Below are 20,017 nucleotides of genomic sequence, written 5' to 3' on the forward strand. Positions count from 1 at the left end.
CTGTGTGTCTGTGCTAAATGAGTGTGTGTGAATGTGACCCCTATTAGGTCCAGTAAAGAAGAACGCTTCACCGTTTGTTTAGCTTCAAGTCGCAGGAGTGGCAAGCAGGCCTTGATTTATTAGCATGGTGGGCCAAATGACCGTGATGAAGTACATTTCCATTTTAAAAGACTTCAGCGCTCAATCTGGAAAAGTTAAGAGGGAAAAAAATACAGCACAAGACGGCGAGGAGGAAGAATGGCACTATACTGAAATGAGACTTGAGAGAGAGAGAGAGAGAGAGAGAGAGAGAGAGAGGAAAGCTGGGTGTTTCTCTGAAAAGCCTTGTCATGTTTAATATTTAATCTGGCCTGCATTTAGTGTCAGCACATAATATGTAAGTCGAGAGATTTAAGATGAAAAACCGTCTTAAGGCTGTCTAGGCCTTATGCGAGAGCTTAATGATGATAAAACGATATATGAGGCATGGCCATGAGCAGAAGTGCTACCCAAGGACAGTGCAATATGGCACGCAGATTGCATGCTTTACACATCTTTATCAAGTTCAGACATAGTCAGAGGAGCACATGTGGGCCTAATGTTTACATCTTTCTAAATAACTTATGCTGATGCTCACAGTCAGTCTCGAGCTCTGTTCTGTTTTGCTTTGTTGATTTCTACTTCCACGCTCCTTGTTTATGTTCGTCTGTGAACAGAGTTTGATATACTGAAATAAGAACAGCAATGTTAGATCGCTTTACTAAAATTTTATGGCACATGCCGTCTGAGCTAAATAGCAGACAGTTTTTTTTTGTTTTTTTTTTCTCCCCTACATTTGGCCTGATTTGCTTTTGGAGTCTGGAAGTACATTTATAACATTGTTTTTAACTGAGAGCATGTTGATTCGCTTAAGAACACATTTGTGACCCTGATAGCTTAATAAGCATAGTCTAACTTGGCTCACACTGACTTGTCATTGTGAAACTTGCAAGGTGAGATTCTGTGTTTGTGTGTGTGTGTGTGTGTGTGTGTGTGTGTGTGTGTGTGTGTGTGTGTGTGTGTGTGTGTGTAACTTTGTGTCTGTTCCTGTGCAGTGCAATGATGAAGTGATTCTTAAATGAAAATACACCTGTCTTTAGGACAAATACGTGGCACTAATTACTTGTCTAACCTAAATCTCCTGCCTCCAGATGTTGCTCAAATGCAGAGCGACAGAGACAAATTGCACAGTGCTCTTTTAGCTGGTGCACAAATATAGACGTTTAAATCATCGTTTCCTTGACCCTGTTGGAAAGGCATCTGATGTGAGCACTAAGGCAAGGCTAAGACTAATTGTAACAGTATGGTGCGTAGTGTGGAATCTCGCCTCACTCCAGTACGGCTCTGACATGAGAGGGATTACACTAATATCAGCTTCCTCCCTCCAGAATTCACATATCTTCACTCTCTCCGGCTCTTCACCTTCTCTCTCTGTCCTCCTCTCGTCTCCTTTCGCAAAAATGCACTTTGCAATTCGCACAAAGTACCGAAGAATTTTGCATCTGATTCGCAGGAGCCGTTGAAAAACCCGCAGGTGTCAGTTACAGTAACTCGATAAAGCCCCGTTTGAAAAGATGGAGGAGAAGAATCCTGCGCTCTTCTCTGTCTGTGCTCCCTAAAGCACCTGATAGAGCTATCAACCCCATTTCTCATCACTCATTTCCCTCTATAACACCCTGATGCTCTTTTGCTCTCCTTTGTCAGTCCATATTTGAAATCTGCATGGGGCAGGTGGAATGTGTGTGTGTGTGTGTCTGTGTGGGAGAGAGAGAGAGAGAGAGAGAGAGAGAGAGAGAGAGAGAGAGAGAGAGAGAGAGGGAGAGAGAGGGGGTACCTTGCTTATTATTATTTTGGGAACCAAATATTACTACAAGGATGGAAATATTTTATGTTAAGTTTTAATCATGCAAGCTTTTATGTTAAAAACAATCACAAACAAATAAAAAAAAAACAAGAAACTGAAAGAACCAGTTAGAGAACAAAAGTTAATGATTAGATGTATATGTAGTTTAATTAGTTGCATTAATAATTGCCAATAAAAGGTCCTCAGATGGTTAGTAAGACATGAATGTGTGTGTGTGCGTGTGTGTGTGTGTGTGTGTGTGTGTGTGTGTGTTTGGGTGTGTGTGGGTGTGAAATGATGTGTAGGCACCACAAACAGCCTCTCTGTTAATTTAAAGGACAGGATAATGAGGCTGAATATCTATTTGCTCAGCACAATGTGTGTGTTCCCAGTGACGTTAAGAGACCTGAAAGTGTACGTGTGTCACACTGCACACACACTTGCACAGAAGGTACGGGAATTGGAGTAACTGAGGATGAGCAATGACCTTACAAACATTCCAGATGTGTTTGTTACAAAGTGTTTAGACTGTAACATATATAGCGTTAAGAAGAGAAAAGTATGGTGCATGGAGTGTTTCAGGCTTTTTATTTTATTTTATTTTATTTATTTATTTATCTCAGAATGCCATAGATGTCCCCTGTGTCCTTAAGTGTATGTGTAAATACACTGGCCGACTTTTGTGCTGTTTTCGGAAAGAGGTTAGATGTAGCGAACACACAGAGAACACTGCCTTTTCTTTTGTCTGAAAAATGTGACTTTCCCTGAGCGCATTTTTTTCAGCAACCCTTTGAGAAAAATTATAGCAATTTTAAGATCACAGTTCTTGTCAGACACACAAGCCCTCAATGTGTCATGCCTTCACCCCTCACACTCAGGGCTGTTTGACTCAAAATGGCGGTGGCAGATGGACTGCTGCTACTCTCTCTTGGCCTTAACTGCTCTCCTCCCTCATTGCCATGTGCCCCACGCCTCCCTGTGTAATATCAGTCATGAGCGTTCATTCTAATTATTTGTGCAAATGTTCTAATTAGTTATCAGGTGCCCCCTCCATCAGCCTCCCAAGCATCCTTTGTATTCAAAATAAGCTGTGGCGCATGGGAATTTTACAAGCCATCAGCAAATATTTACCACTTCCATCTCATTATGTTTGGAGTGGCCTTATGTGCTAAAAAGCTGACCGTGAATATCTTAAGGCTCCGCACACACGCTTTAAACTTTGCCTTGACCTTTTCAGGCCGGCTGACCACACTGGAGAAGCACTGGGGTCCCCTCCCCTGTGACCTAGTGTGTATCTACATGTGGCTCACTGTTGAACTTTGGGGCTCGCTATAGCTGGACACACACACACACACACACGCACACACACACACAGAAGCACATATACTGTATATCTTCACTATTTCAACTATTACCAAGCAGTTACTTTTCTCGGCCGTTGTTTGATTCGTATGTAACCAACAAATGATATATATCAGCTTTAGTGTGACCAGAGGAAAATGCTGACCGTTTTTATTTCTCAGGCTCAGTGATTAGGAAGTTCGGAGTTGTCAATACAATAGGAATGAATGATTGGGACAAACCTGAATTGGGGCTATAATCTTTTTTTTTGCGTTGCTTTGATATTGCTAGTCTGCATTTTTGCTTAAAAGGAAAGTGATTAATCAATAATTAATTTGAGGCCGAGGCACCGACGGAGGTGCAACCGAGGGAAATATTTTTCATAAATCTGCTCTTTATTATGAGTGCAATTGAGCGATGCTGGCCGAGCCTCGTCACTCATGTTAAAGCACAGTGTTTCTATGCAGTGAACGTACAGTAAGCTGTTGCCTTTTAGAAGCTAAGGGATGAGCATGTGACTCAAGAACCTAGGGGTCAAGAAGCAGCATGCTGACTCCAGTCAAACACTGACAGAAGTTCGGATGAAGGTTGAACTTGACTATGTACTGTGTGTGAGAGCATGACTTTTTTTCTGGAGACTGAAATGAGATTTTATGTCAAAGACTGCTCTAACAAGGAGATTATTCACAGTAGATCTGAGTTGCGCTATCACGCTGTGTCTAGGAATGTACCAATTGCACGATCATCCTTTCTCATGTCGTCCTTTCTCAGGGCTTTACTTTTTAACAGAAATCGTTCCCAAAAAAGGAAACTTTTTTAGTTAGTTAAAATCAGAAAAGTAAATTCTGAGAAATTAGCGTTTGATTGATTCTGTGAAAACACACCAGACTTTGCTCAGTAACTAAAACAAAGGGATGAAATATCTGCCAAAAATATCTTGCCGACATCACCTCGGATATTCAGAAATTTTGTGTGTTGTGTTTAGAGTGCAGACAATTTAAATTTAAAGACAATGTGGCTTTGATGTGCATGCCAGCGCCAGTCCTCCCAGCAGTATTTACCCCCGGCCCTTCCTCTAGCATTGTTCCGATGTACTTCCGAAGATAGGTTTTAAGCGAATTGTTAAATAATGTTCAATGCATGACTTCTTTAACTACAATGAACATTTTCACCATGTCCTTTCACCTGGAAATGTTGTGGTTGTTTTTTTCCCCCGATCGTTTTATGGTGCAGACATGAGCACAAAGACACAACATCCTCTTCCTCAGAGGAAGAGAAAGGTGGTGACTGGAGCCTGTCTGGTTGCAGCCTCTCTTGCAGCTGTGGGTTGAGTTTGTGTGTGTGTGTGTGTGTGTGTGTGTGTGTGTGTGTGTGTGTGTGTGTGTGTGTGTGTGTGTGTGTGTGTGTGTGTGTGTGTGCAAAGTCCAGAGTTGCAGGTTGAAAGCCTGTGCATCCAGAAGGAGGAGATAGAGGAAAAGTAAAAGATTTCAAGGGAGGGAGAAAGAAAAGAAGAAGAGGAGGAGGAGGAAGAAAGCAGCTGTTCCCACACCATCTGGTCTTCTCTCAGAAGAAGGTGAGGTCTGTCCATCCATGAGTCATTGGCCATACTTCAGAAGAAGGCCATACTGATTTAATGAGAAAGGCTCGGGATTCCACCGCCTGGACGGAGAGAAAAAAAAAGAGAAAGATTGTGTAGCGTGAGGTGATTAACAGGTTAGGCACCCAAGCCAACCCAGTTCTAAGCAGACTTACATATAAGTAAGATAAATCCACTGGTTTCAGAAAGGCCTAGCCTGAAATGGATTGAATGGATTTTTTACAGGATTTCTAGAAAGTATGAGGACTTTTTTGGGAAAAGAGGAAGAAAGAGAACAGATAATAACGGGGCGAGCGAGAGCGGCTGTGGTGGCTTGCGCCTGAGCCAGCGTGTGTGGCAGGGTTTTAATGATGCATCTGCTCATGTCAAATGATTCTGGACACATGGCAAACCCTGGCCTGATGGAAGCTTTGATGTCATCCGTCTTCTCTCACTCACACACACACACACACACACACACTTACACGCATGCGCTCCTTTGGACTCACACTTAGACATGTTCGGGTGCAGGTTTATACTCGACCCCCTCTGGTGCCATGGTGTCAGGTTTTAATGTCCCTGCCTAATGATCTGGCAGCCCTCAAAAGGTAAATGATAATTTGCTTTAAGTGGAGCTTTTAGACGGAAAAGTCTTGTAGGGCTTAGCATTTTTTTGCGTTTTTCAAAAAAAGTCCTTGACACGCCACAGACAGATTTTGCATCAAATGCAAGAAAAAGCACCACATGGTCACCCACTCTGTCAGCTCTCATTTTAACATGCATGGCCCAGTGATGAATTTCAAGAGCTTCCTTATGAAGGGATTCGGTGACTAGAACTGGACCGCCATGGAGATCTCCACAGTAGGAATAAACACTGATCTTAGACCAACCTGGCCAATGAACAGTCTTCCTATAGAGACTGTATAAAGCATAGTACAGTAGAGCCTTTGTACAGAATATCTGTGAAATTTTAAGTGATTCATCACTGAGAACTGCTCAGCTGGTATCTGTTTTATTTTTAGTCTGACTCAGTAAGCAAAAATGCCTTTTTCAAACACTTTTAGAACTTTTTCTCTCTCGTGAGTGATGTGCTGAATGGGTAACCCATTTAATCCAGTGGTAAAACTGACTGGGAAAACCCTGTTCATGCTCAGAACTTCACCTGGTTAAATTTTCACACTTTGTATTAGTTCTGAAAAATGATTTTTTTTTTTTCTAAAATTGAAATAATTTGTCAATTTGATTATTCTCTTCATTTAGAGCTCATCAGTCTCTGCTCATCATCTAGGGTGGAAGTCATTTCTTCAGTCCTTTTGGCTACAATTTCTTCTTATCGATGCCTTTATAATAAAGCGATTAGCGATTTTTAAAAAAGTGTTTGAAAACAAAAAAGTGTCATTTGTGCAATGTGTATCAGAAAACGGGTCAAAAAACTTAAATTAAGTAAGAGCAATTACATTTACTGTAGCTGTCAAGGCATTTGAGTTACTATTCTTGCTACTGTGTTTGTTAAGCTGGATCTTTAACTGTCATTTTTGCAGACAGACGGCCGAGGCAAAGTCAGAAAGCAACCTTGATAAAAAAAAATAAATAAAAAATCTATGTAGTTTTATCAGTAAACATGTTTGGTTTCTTATAATAGAGATGTCCAAGTTTTTAGCAAGTTGTTCTACAGTTCTCTTCTGTACAGTTCTCTTCTTTTGCTCCTCACAGGCACCGCTGAGCTGGTTCATCGGTTGTCCATCCATGAACCACCACTGCATACCAGGAACACCCCGTAAGACCTGCAGAGATTCTCCATCACAGTTTAGTCCTAACCATTGTCACTCAGATCCTTAGGATTCTTAGCCAAGTTTTCCTGCTTCCAACACATCAAGTTCGAGAACTGTCTGTTCATGTGCAGTGACAAGAATGAAGATCAAAGAATGAATCTTTTTAATTTCATTTACTTTTGTAAAAGAACAAAATCAGCATGAATTGTATGAATTATGAATTGTATGAATTATGGGTTGCCAATCCATGGTGTAAAAAGCTGATACATGGTTGAAAAAGGTGATAATGTGCAGTTTCACCACCTCTTGTCTATGCATTTGAAAAGGTGTATAAAGACCAAGCACTGGAGTTCATGCATTTTTAAATAGTAACACACAAACACACACACACACACACACACACACACACACACACACACACACACACACACACACACACACACACACACACACACACACACACACAAATGGAATCTCACCTTGCACGTGAGAGCTACACTGTGTCAACTCTGAGTGACATTGTCATAACTGTCAGCAGTAAATGTGGCAGTTTTGTTAGCAGGCGCAGTAGTTAAGGCAGCAGGAGCAGTGGAAGGTGCGTTTGGATGCTGTGTTGCCGTGGTACAGAGAAAGAGATGAAAAGAGCCGTGATGGAAGCAAGTGTTTCCCTGGGGGGCGGTAATTGGTCAAGGCCGAGGGGAGTTCAGGCTTGCTTTTGTCCTGCTAGTAATGGGAGATGAGAGCTGAGGTGCCGGGGCCTGTAGCGACAGCCTTTTACTACTGATCAGAGACTGATCAGGGTGTAGTGGCACGTGGGAGACTTCTCTTGTATTTTTTACCTCTTACTTTCTTTCTTTCTAGTCTAACAACAGACAGACCTAGGTTCCTAAAGGGATGAAGGTTAAGTGCTTATGGAAATACTTAAGATGAGAATCAGCTGTTTTTCTCTCCATGCACTCCTTTTGTCTATCACTTTCCTTGTTCTCACATGGGCAAACACTGGGGCGTTAAGGATCTCTTATCCTCTCCCTGAGCGAAGGAGCTGCAAACTCGGCACTCCAAGGCAATATATCTCCCCTCTTCCCTTTTTATTTCTCTTAAAGTTACAGGTTAAAAGGTAATGCAGCTTTTTAGGGTTCTAGACGTAAAGTGAGATGGGAAATGTGATTCTAAAGCATTAGATATTAACACTGGAGTATTGCTGTGGGAGAGAGGAGGGCGTTTTGATCATGGAGTGAAGATGGGGGCCTCAGGGGCTATGCCTTAGGAAATGTATAAAACGTTTAAGAGGCCTTTTCCTCTTACAGTAATGGAATGAAAAAGGCTAGATATCATAATGTGTGTTTGCCTCACAAAAATCCTCATATGTGGCATAAGTGGAAAGTAGTATGGGTGCTCGGTTTTGCTGGATTGTCTTTCGATACACTGGCGTGCTGCCCTGACTGAACACGTTGTAATTGATGTTCACAAAAGACCATAAGCTTCTGGGTTGGTTCTAACTGGACATTTGTCTGCTTCTGATATCTGTCTCTGCCTGGATTCCTTCATCCAGCTTGAACTGGCTTCTGCACTCAGCAGGTCTATATGTCTACATATTTACAAAATGGACTAGATGTCTAGTCAACATGCTAGTAAGCTGGAAAATTGTGGTCCTCTATATTATATATCCCTCATAAAAAAAAATGGCTCATAAATGTTTTTTTTGTTCTAGATGTCACAGTTATACCCCACTTCTAAAACAAACAAATAAATAAATAAAATAGCCATTGCAATTTGGTTATTGCATAACACAACCAAAGTTGAAGCTACATACAGTATCGTATCTTACAGTATGAGACATATTGTAGTGCTTTTGAACAGTTTTCGATAGCCTAATAATTTGAGACATCAATGATATTAGCTAATAAAACACCAGTTATAATAGTGGTGTAATGTTTTAAAGTTTGGTAAGCTAACCATGGTTTTTTTTCTTGATTTAGAACAAGCATGCTTTTCTTCATTATCTATTCATTCATTCATGGTCAGTAAGCACAGATCATGGATCTGGAACCTGTCTCAGGAACACTGGGTGAGAGGTGGGAATACAGCCAGGATGGGATTCCAGTTCATCCCAGGACACTATGGACACACACATTCACACTTTGGTGAAATTTAGAGTATGTGGTCCAGCTACTGGCATGTTTTGGGAGCCTGAGTCCAGGATCAAACCTGTGACCTGTGACCACATTATTCAGAAATGTAGAAAAAAAGCTGTTTTTGAAACAGACTCTTTAATCTATAAGATTCTTCTTAAAGTTATTACAGGCAGATCTTTTATTTTAGATCTGTAATCTAGCCGATCTGTTCCTCAAAGGGACACTTAAAGTTTCTGTGTAAATCTCCTTTAGAAAATTACACTAACATCAAGCTTTTATATTATTGTACTAATATATTGGGAGTTTAATTAATCTACTGCTGAAATAACAGAGGAAAACTAATAGTGTTTTCTCTTAGTGTTCTTTTATCTGTATATCCTGCTTAAAAGATTATTAATATATGTGAACATGTGACAGACCAGACCATCACTAGAAAAGGTTACTGAGCTTTAACTCTGCTGCCACTGACTAACATTATCTTCGATTCCTTGGGTGATCTGCCTTGCTTGCACACAGCTGCTTGCTTGTTTGTTGTTTTTGGCACAGCGTTAGTGCTAATGCTCCGGCTCCTGGCTTTCTCCAGCCTGCTTAGTAGACGTGTCACATAAAACAGCTTCAAGATTGTTGTCTAACATACATTTATGAGGAGTGTTTGTTCGTAGCTGTTGCTACCATCTTTTTAATAAATATAAGGACCCCAAGTTTTCCTGTAAGTCACTGATCCTGTTGAAGATCCTTTTCAATTCCTTGACATTCCACATCTGCCAGGTGCTTGACCTTGACTGTTTGTGGAGATTGTATATTTACCAGCTCTTCTTGATAAGTGCTGTCTTGTCTCTCCTTCGTTATCACTCACTTTCCCACAAACAAAGCTGCATTATTCCCAAACTGTGCTTCTCTCCACTACCAGGTTATCGTGGGGGGGACAAGCCAGAAGTGGAGACGGCTAATAGCTTTGTGTAACACACACCGGTAATTGTGCAGATGTGTGTGTGTGTGTGTGTGTGTGTGTGCGTGTGTCTGTGTGTGTGAGAGAGAGTGTCAGTGTGTGCAGATTTGTGGGTTTGAAAGCGTGTTTGTTTGTAACCCATGGCAGGCTCAGCACATGCCCGTCAAGTGTTTTTGATGGGATGTTGATGTTAAGTCAGTGAATGCACAGTGTGGTGAAATTGATGATTAATTTGATGCAGCCTCAGGCTTTTGGCCAAAGATACTTTTGGCATGAACTCAGACCAACTGTTTGAGGTGAAACTGTTGACAGTGCTGAATCCCTTGGTTACAAAAAAAAAAAAAAAGTGTGTGATGAAGATTGCCTGTGGTTTTGGTTTTTACGTTTGAGCTGACATTCAGCTGGATAAATAAAGGTTAAATAAATTAGAAGGGTGAAGTTAAAATGTCATGCATTTTGAGATTAGATTGCAGCTGTGGTAGCAATGGAGCATTGTAGAAAGAACTTCCATGCAAAGTTGTTTACACTGAGTAAATTCTGCCTAAATTTCACCTATGCAGTGTTAACTCCACCCTAGTCATGTAGAATTATGTGTAGCGCTCACCTGTGTGCTGTGACTGGCAGTGTTTAGCTGCTGTGCTCCCCCTGTAGTGTGATAATGTGGCTGGCAAATGTGTGATGAGGGGTGTGGGGGTTAGATTGGATGTTGTGTGTATGTTTGTGTGTGTGTGTGTGTGTGTGTGTGTGTGTGTGTGTGTGTGTGTGTGTGTGTGTGTGTGTGTGTGTGTGTGTGATGGGGGATGGTTACCACGGAAATGGATGTGTTGGCCTCATCAACGGGCTCCCAGCTGGTGAGGGCTCGGAAGCGCATCTTGGCAAGCGCGTGGTCAGGGGGGAGTTTGCATCTGTGCAGCCTTGGCACTCAGCTGGAGGAGGGTGGGGGGTTGGGGGCCCAAACGTCAGGTCTTAAAGGAGACCCACCCATCCTTTAAGAGACAGGATTAGAAAAGGGATGAGTAGAAAAGGCACGGCTATTTAAATCAGCACCCTGCAATGGGTCAGTTGTGAGCTATTAACAATGTACCCAATGTAATGTAATGCAACGTGGCCTCAAACTTTCATAACTAAATTTTCATAGGTAGCTGATGAACTAGCTAATATAGCATGAATCTTTTTTATAACCACTAAAAATGTTTTCTAGGATGATTTTTTCAAAACCTTCTCACTATACTAAAATGTATTTCTATCTGGCAAAGAACAATAATTGACTCAAAACTTGTTCAGTGTTTTTATAATTAAACTTAGTCTTCAAAAATAAAGACACTAGTGAAATCGAATGAAAACGACGACTGATTATGCCACGGAGTTGATGAAGCTCTGCAATAAAGGATGAATGAATATTTATGTTGGTGAAATCAGATTAGAAAACACAAATGTACTTTTTAAAAAAAAAAAACTTTATTGCTTAGTAAACAAATGAGCTTCAAGGGAAACGTTATACAAATATAATTTCATTAGAAACTGAATAAAGTGAATATATTGACCCCGTCTTTGGGCTGGAGCTGGAGGACTTCATCCAACTCACATGCGAGGACTTCTCTGTCCACACAACATGGGAAATACCCCCTGTAGTGTCAAATCTATGGCATGGCAAGAGACAACTGCTGATTATTATGCAAAGAGGGACAAAATAAAAGGAAATACCTATTTAAAGCGTCAGTACGAAATTGGGACAAGACGAGCAGTTGGTGTGTAATGATGGTTGTTTCAAATTCTCAGAAATGTGATCAGTTAAGTTGATCTAGTGACTGTGAAAACCATGACATATGATTCACATAATTCTCATTGTCAACAAACCATTCAGTGAGTCCTCATGCTGTGGATAGTGGTGAAGTCTTCTTGAAAGAGATCACTCAGTCAGAATAACGTTTTTGATTTGCACTGATACTTCCCTCTAAGGCAACAATATGACTCAAACTATGCAATCAAAACGCATCCTATAGCATATCATCATCACAGCAACACCAATTTGTCCTTTAATTTGTAACCAGCATGTAAAGTACGTCTTCAGTGATACAGTCTTGAGTTTCTTTTTCATTTTTTGTGTATACATTTTTAATCATGCTACCTTTTGATTTTCCACTTAACCAAATGTAATTACAAAAAGCTGACAACTTCATTTTTTTATAGCAGGTAGTATTTTGGCTCCAGTGAATTTGAAATTATGTGTTCGCTAATATAGTTAGCTGGTGTAGCTTATGTTTTCTTTATTCTTACATAATATCCTTTAAAGGAAAAAGTACAGAGTTTTCTTTCCTCTGTTCAGCACTCGGACTTCTCAAGTATTTCAATTATTGTAAGAATTTGTCCTTAACATTACAAGACAGACATATTTGTCTCAGAACAGTGTTTAATAATAAAACAGTAGGCCATTCTTCTCTTTCTGGTTAAATGATAATCACAACAGAACACTGAGACAGAGATTTTTAAAAATTAGATTTTGTTTCTGTTATTCCTTATAAAGAGTTTTTTTTCTCTTTTCCATTATGTCCTGGGCACTCATTTTATCTTCTCTATCTCCTGTTCCTTTCCCTGTACTTTCTAGCCACAGTAGGGGAAGGAATTTATCTATTTAATTTTGTTTCTTCTAACAATTTGCGATACTTCCTAATCGGAGACATTCACACACTTTCAGATGTGAGGGTGAGGGCTTTGTGCTGTGAACTGTCTGGAGCTTTGGGTTCCGCTCTGTGCAGCTCCTCAGTGTAGCAAGTGGCAAGTGACACGCCAGAGTGTGAATGGAGAGGAACTCGACACACACCTCCACTCCAGATGAACTGAGACACAAGGTCTCTGCACTTTTGGCATGAAGAGCATTCAGAGTGTTTGCCGATGCCTGGTGTGAGTACACTCCGGAGTTGTTATGACACATAAACTTTGACCTCTTTGCAGTGAAAGGACTGCTTTGTGGTGATGTTCAGGTCAATTCTGTTTGCATTGCCATTTGTTCTTTCCACTGCCTGAGTCTGGTGTGAGGTGATAGACTATACTTCACATCTGCTAACACTGAGACAGTGCTGTTTATACTGCTGCTGACTGTGTCCCCGGTGCCCGGCAATGGACTGGCATCCCAGTCAGGGCATGTTCCTGCCCTGTGTCTTCTTGGGATGGACAGTGGATACACCGCAGTCATGTCCAGGAGTTTAGGTAACTAAGTGAATACTGAAGAGATAGTAAACAGTAACGAGACAATGACATGGAGCTTTATTACAAGCATGATAATAAATACATGCTATTATTTCGTTTAGCAATAGCAGTAGTGTTTCAATTACACCAGTTATCCCTTTTATAGACTGCGAATGAAAACACGATGAAATGAGTTGTTGTTTATTGTTGTAAGTGATCTTTTCAAAGCATTACTTATCCATGTTTCTGGACCACCAACATTTTTTGTGCTGGAATTGAAAGAATTTACCCAGAAAGAATTTAAAACCCAGATTAGATTAATGATGGAAAATAAAACAATACAAACTAAGCATCAGCTCAGGAAACAGAACTTCTGCATGTTTACACTGTGTCTATGTGGTTTTCCTCTGGGTTCTTTGGTTTCCTTCCACTTCCTCAAAACTTCCAATAGTTGAATTGGCTATTGATAAGTCTTCCCAAAGAGAGTTGGGGAATAAATCTGGAACGGGATGTTTTAAAAATACATGAGTGTCACAGTCAGGTGTCCACAATGTTTTGGCCGAGTACATATCATGCAAATAGTAAGACAAATGTAAAATTACAATTACTATATCTACAATAATATATAAGGAGGATGTCCAGTTTATACTCTTCCCTTCTAACCCTCTTCAAATTTTAAGTCATGCATGACACGTATGCCAAATCAGAGAAACCCCAGAGATATCCTTAAGCCCTGGACATTAACTGTCTGTCCTTTATCCTGCCCCTCCTGCATGGTTCCAGCAGTGTGATAGGTTATGGTGGTGCCTGTCTGCCTGTCAGGCCCTGGCTCTTTCCCCCCACACTGACACTGGATGGGACAAGAGCAGCTTTTGTTCATTTTTTGCTTGCACACATCTGCTCACAGTAGACAAGACTTTTACTGTGTCGTCATCCTCTGGCTTTGATATGGTGCTCACATCCAAGCCTAGAAGAGCACTGAATAAGAAGGGTCAAATAGGAAAGTTTAGAGTAATGGTTGTCTTTGTGATATGACTTCTTTATTTCATTAAATTTAACTCAGAATATTACTCTGTTCTGAGAGATAGGAAATATGTCCATTGATTTTTACACTCCTCTTCAGTCTCCTTTCAACTCTCTGCGTATATGTGTGCATAAATGTCCTGGATGAAATGCTATGATCTGAGCTGGGGACAACGTGTGGAAGTTGTGACATCTCCATTTCCTGCTCTCATCACTTAGTGCAATGAGGTTTCTCCACTGTTTGATCTTTGACACCATTGTCACAGTCTGCTGGAGATTTAGTAGCTCTGCACAAGGCTGCTTAAAGCTCAGTCTGTCTGATGCCTGTTCTCTTTCTGTCTGTCTGAGACGCTTTTAGAAAAGATCAAATCTACAACTCTTAAGGGATCTTTGGTTGTCCCTCTGGAAAGACCCTTAAGAGTTCTATATAGAACACCACACCAGAGTGTCTGCTTGAAAGGGTTCGTTTTATAGGAGTGACAAACCCATAACTGTATGGAGAATCCTTGAAAGAAGAGTTGAGAGGAAGAGAAAAGGAGAGAGGGAACATGACATGAGTGTCCTTTCTTTCTTTCTTTCTTTCTTTCTTTCTTTCTTTCTTTCTTTCTTTCTTTCTTTCTTTCTTTCTTTCTTTCTTTCTTTCTTTCTTTCTTTCTTTCCTTCCCAGACTTTTGCACTTGCTGCAATTTTTTCCTCTTGCCCCCACCCAGCACACACACACACACACACACACACACACACACACACACACACACACACACACACACACACACACACACACACACACACACACACACACACACACACACAAACACACACAGCCTGCACTTACTCTCTTTAGGATGGGACTCTGAGGACTTGTCTGCTGATATTTAGCTTACATATTGTCCAAATTTATGATTTTTAATAATTTTTTAAAACTATTTTGCTTGCTGCCCCAGTTTAGTTGTCTCCAGCTCCCAGTTATTGCATGCCCTGTGTTTCTCTCTGCACATGGATTGGGAGGCTGGTTACTGCATGTTTCCATATCATCTTCCACATAGCACCGCTGACTGTATTGACACACTGGGTGAAAGAAGCGCTAGCTACATGATTTACTGGACACTAATCACACTGTGAGGTTGAAAAATGTTACATCTAATATAAAGGTCCCACAGGATTCCTAGGTGTCATTTCCTTTAAAAAAACAGACTCAGTCTATCTGGACTCCCAGCAGGTAAGATTCAGTCTGAGCCATAAGGTAGTACTAGTGCCCTTTTGTTTATGATGATATAGGCTAAAAGGTTCATGTTATTATATGCATGAGATACACTTGCCACACATTCAGTGATTTGTCTTTCAGTAAAGAAGTATAAAGAAATACTTATGGAATGAATGACTTATTTATTCACATTCTCTAAAGGCTGTCCTATTCTTTTCTTTAGTTACCTTTGCTTACCGTCAGTTTGCCATCCCCCTCCCTTTTCTTTCTCCATCTGAGCTGATCTAATGATTCATGGCGCTGCATCGAGCCGCTTGTCGGAGATCAATCATCTTGGTCCGAGCATTCTGCCGACTGTTTGAGTAGGGGGCCATTAGAGAGATCTGTTTGGAAGTGTTTTGTGAACCTAAGCTGCTTCAAAGGTCAGGGATTCAAAAAAAGGAGGCTTTTTGAAAAGTGCTGTTGTATGTCTGTACGCACGAGCATGTGCAAAAGTGTGTGTGTTTGTGTGCATGTGTTAGAGAGGCCTTGTCAGCCTCATCGTGACTCCGCTGCCCTTTGTTAGTGTGAATGCTTAAACAGTCCGCCATGAGCCCTGAACCTGAGATAAATAATTTCCACTGTCTGTCATGCTGATTTGAAATATGCACGGCTCTTGCTAGGGAGGCGAGATGAGAAGAGGAGAGACGAGGATAGGAGAGGAGAGGAGTGGAGAGGAGAAGAGATGGGATGCGAAGCTGCCTTGGAGAGCAGACTGTACAAGGAGCTTTGTTTTATGTGGCTTGTCAATACCTACTAATGAGAATCTCTGCTGTGATTTGCATTGTGTAGCATGAGCCACAACGTGTTGCTAACATCTTCTGAACACAGGCTCTTGAAAGAGTTCGAGCTATGGCTTTATGCAGTCCTGAGACCTGTGGAAAATTGTGCTTAGGATGCGTCAGAGCAGCAGTTTTATTGTTTAAGACCCAAAAGTTTTCCTTTCAGTTTCAAGTTCTAGCTTTGTTTTGCACACACAGTCAATCAACCGTGCCTTCAACCACCAGAACAATGCTACCTTGTGACTGATTTAAAGCTGATGTTCGTTCACCACAGAGACCCATTAACAGCAAAGAAGAACACCCAGAGTGCTGCACACTTACAAAACTCCATGAATCACCCAACATGGCTGAATATGTCACATTTTCACTCTTGCTCTCCGTTCAAATCTGATAGCCGCAATCAAGTGTTCGTCGTCTCCTTGCCTCAGACGTTTGTAACTTTTTCTTCCTAACTTTGTGGTGTGCCAGATCTCAGCTCCATATGTGTTTAATATGCAGTAGGCATGGTGGAACCCAGACTGAGCATGACATGTCCCGGTTAAACTGGCTGGAGGAAATGTTTACAAGTGATAGCTGCTTTAAGATACAGCATTTTGTCAGTAATTGGGTAGCTGGCACAGTGGCGACAGCCTTTTTTTCGCACACTCGCGTTACAGCTAAACCACTTTTTCCACACCACAAAAGGGAAGCAGAATTGAAATCAGCTGTATTAGGTGGATTCAAAGTAGTTTCTGGGTTATATGGAACCACATATAAAGTGGCTGCATCCTCACCATCGAGCGTCTGTTTGCCAGAGCCACTGTGCTGTCCAAGTCCCCTCCTCTAAATCATTTTAAAACACTGAACTGTTTAAATGCCCCTACGAGCAAAAGAGCACTCTCACGGTCTCGCAGAATTGGACAGACAATGTGGTAGCTCATAAAATTATCCATATGTTAATCATTATCTTTCCTTTAGATTGTAATTTCTGTTTTTAATGATGAGCTTATTCTAATTTATATTTTTATGTATTTCTTTCTGTCTACACTATTTGTTCTTTCCTTCTTAGTTATGAAATCTAGGACGCGCACTTAGCAATTCTTGCACCGCCCCAAATTACTTTTTATGTTTGTTTGCTTTTTCTCCTTAAAGTCACTGAATTATTTCAAAAAATAAACAAACAAAACTCTCAACTGGAAGAATATTTAATTGTTTTTTGATTACTTAGGATATGACCATGGGAATTCAAAGTCTTAAATATTTAAACACATGCAATCTGGAACGAAACCGTATTTCCATTTACTATTAAATAATTTTTTTTTCCTTCCTCAATAATGATCGGGCTCTGAAAACAAGCAAAAAGCATCAAAAAGATAAATATTTGAATTCCAGTAGAAGGGAGGGTCCTAGAATGAAACAAACCTCAGAGATCTGGGTGAGAAGGCGTGCCACTCCGCCAGAGGGTGGCAGCAGCGAGTGGCCTCCTCCACCGAGCTCTGCCAGCCAGTGATTATAATTTATGATCCATTTCTATTATAGGTGGGGTGTGCGGAGATAGTTACAGTAATAATTATCAGGACTGAAGTGTTTCCTAGGCAACCGGGGCCTTTTTTCCCTCCATTCATGCGGGTGCAGAGGGGGAGAAACAGAGCGCCTGTGTTGCATGACATGGCTGGGAGAGAGGAGCCACGGACCACGTTACTGCCGTTCAGCGTTTAGCCTAGCTAACGCTTCCTACAGCATGATACACATGCTCCACACGCTCACTAAATCACAGATTCCTTGTAGCATCAGTTTTGGCATCACGACTTTCAATTGTTACGCTTTTGTCTCACTTTTTTTCTGTTGGAAATATGTGTTACTTTAATAATCCAGGTTGAAAGGTTAGGAGTAAGTAGCAAATATGTGGGATCTCACACCCAATCACTGGCACAGATGCTGACAAAAACGCTGTAGTGTACATACCTAATAACTGGGTGTCAAGCCAGGTCTGTCACTGATTTTCACAGGATCTGTGACTGTGTGTGTGTGTGTTATACTGTATATAAGTGCGGATATATTTTGGGCTGTTTCTGTGTTGTGATTTGGCAGTTGCACGAACGCAAAGCAGCTCATCCACGTTGTCCAACAAGGCCCTATATAAACCCCTCGTGCAATAACAGGATGGCCTTAATTCCTTATCATAAAAAACTAATGGTGGTGCTGCTGGAGAAATAGCCGTGTTGAGGCCAACCAGTGGGGAGAATGCACTCGGATCTGTGCCATTAAACTCAGCATGCTAACTCTGATGTGTTCCTTAATTCGGCTTGTGCAGAGAAAGAAAAAAAAAACCAGGGAGTCAAAGTTAGTCACCTTCAGAGTGAACTCGCGATTCTATTTTCACGCCTGTTTACGTGCACTTCGGAGACCTGTTAGAGCAATAACCACAACTTTGCTTAAACAAAACAGCAAGACACCAGCAGATCTACTTTCTTATTGCTACTGAGACAGCGATATTTGGAAGACTGCCTTTAAACCAATGCTGCTCTAATAGCAGACCTATTGTGGGCACTTAGTGCCATAACAGCGCACCCATCACGAGTTAGCATCGCCAGACGAGCACCACAGAATCGGTTTGCTTAATTTCAATTACAGCTGTCCAATGAAAAATGAAATTGAATGGGAAAGGAGGGTTTTTTTTTTAGCAACGGTGATTGGAAACAATCCTGGTTATTGCAAATAGCACGAGCCCCTGATACCCATAAATAACTGCTGTGAGGAGAGGGATCCTGTTGCTCCGTTACATTGGTGGAGGGAGCAGGAGAGGGTGGATGAGGATAAGCTAAGCTAGCAGAGTACTATAAAGTCAGCGGTGGCAACTCTGGGCTCTGCTCTGTCCCAGAGCAGATTGTGTGGTGGAGCTGGTGGCTGGCATTAGTGCCGCTGGGACTGAATTAGAAACGAGATCGGAGCCTCACGTGGGGTTAAAAAGCTCCTCCGCTCCCCCAGAGTCTGTCATTGATTGAGGCTCTCGGCTGATATGTCACCACTAGGCACACAGATGGATGAAAGCACAAACATGCTGCCGCAAACACCTTCGCACAGCCTCGTGTGTGCATGCATGTATATTTTATTGTGGTAACATGAGCACCGTGTGTTTTGTCTACACGTTTCCCGTAATCTGTTACGCACAATCCTCAAGTGTCTTCTCTTCAGTCTCTCTTTAATCCTCTCACCTATCTCTGTTTTCCTCTCCTTCGCTCTCTTTTCTTTCGCCTCTTACCACCCTGAAGTGCCCTCTTTAATTGAACAGTCATCTGTCGGCTGTTTTCTTCTCTTCCAGCCACCCCTCCCTGATATCAGTCCATCAGATGGCTCCAGCCAGCCCTCTCACTCTCTCTCTCTCACTCTCTCTGTCCCCCTCTTTCTTTCTCCTTCCTCCATCATGCCATCTGCTTCTAGCCCAGTGACTGGCGAGGGCTGTGCCATCCTTTTTTTTTTTCCTCCTCCCTTCTTTCATCCAGTACTCCCTCCCTCCCCTTTAGCATTGTTTGTTTGTGAGGGACACTGCGCCTTTAAGAGGTCTGCCTGCTACTCGGGCCTAATGTCATTAATCTGTACAAACTTGGTGTGACAGAAGCAGGAGGCACCGCAGATTGATGACATTTTATTGTTATTGCAGTGCTACTATTAACTGTTCGACAGTTCTGCTCACATTTTCCCTCACTATACCTCCACACATACACATCCAGGCACATCGAAACCAGGGGAAATGAGCAAGCTGCAAATTGAACACATTGCTAGCCTGATACAGAGACAAACTGATTAATTTAAGTGTAAAATTGCAATTTTGATGTTATATATCGGTGGCATTTATTTGCAAATAAATGTGACCGAATGCTTGGCGTAGTCATTTCAAAAAGCTTGTTGTGTATTACTGTAATGGTTAAGACACCATACATTTACATATACAGATGGGAATACGTGTATATTTTCCTATAGTATAGAATTGATTTTATACTGTACAGTATATGAATTATGGATATATTATATGGTATGTTTATAGGATGAAGAACGTATCTCGATGCAAAAAAAGGTGTTTTATCGATCCACATCGCTTCAGCATTCATTTCAAGCTTTTAACAGGAAATCTTTTAAAACACTTATGGAATAGTTTATCGTTCATTACATCAT

The sequence above is a fragment of the Tachysurus fulvidraco genome, chromosome 1 (assembly GCF_022655615.1).
Source record: "Tachysurus fulvidraco isolate hzauxx_2018 chromosome 1, HZAU_PFXX_2.0, whole genome shotgun sequence".
In the NCBI taxonomy this organism is placed as follows: domain Eukaryota; kingdom Metazoa; phylum Chordata; class Actinopteri; order Siluriformes; family Bagridae; genus Tachysurus; species Tachysurus fulvidraco.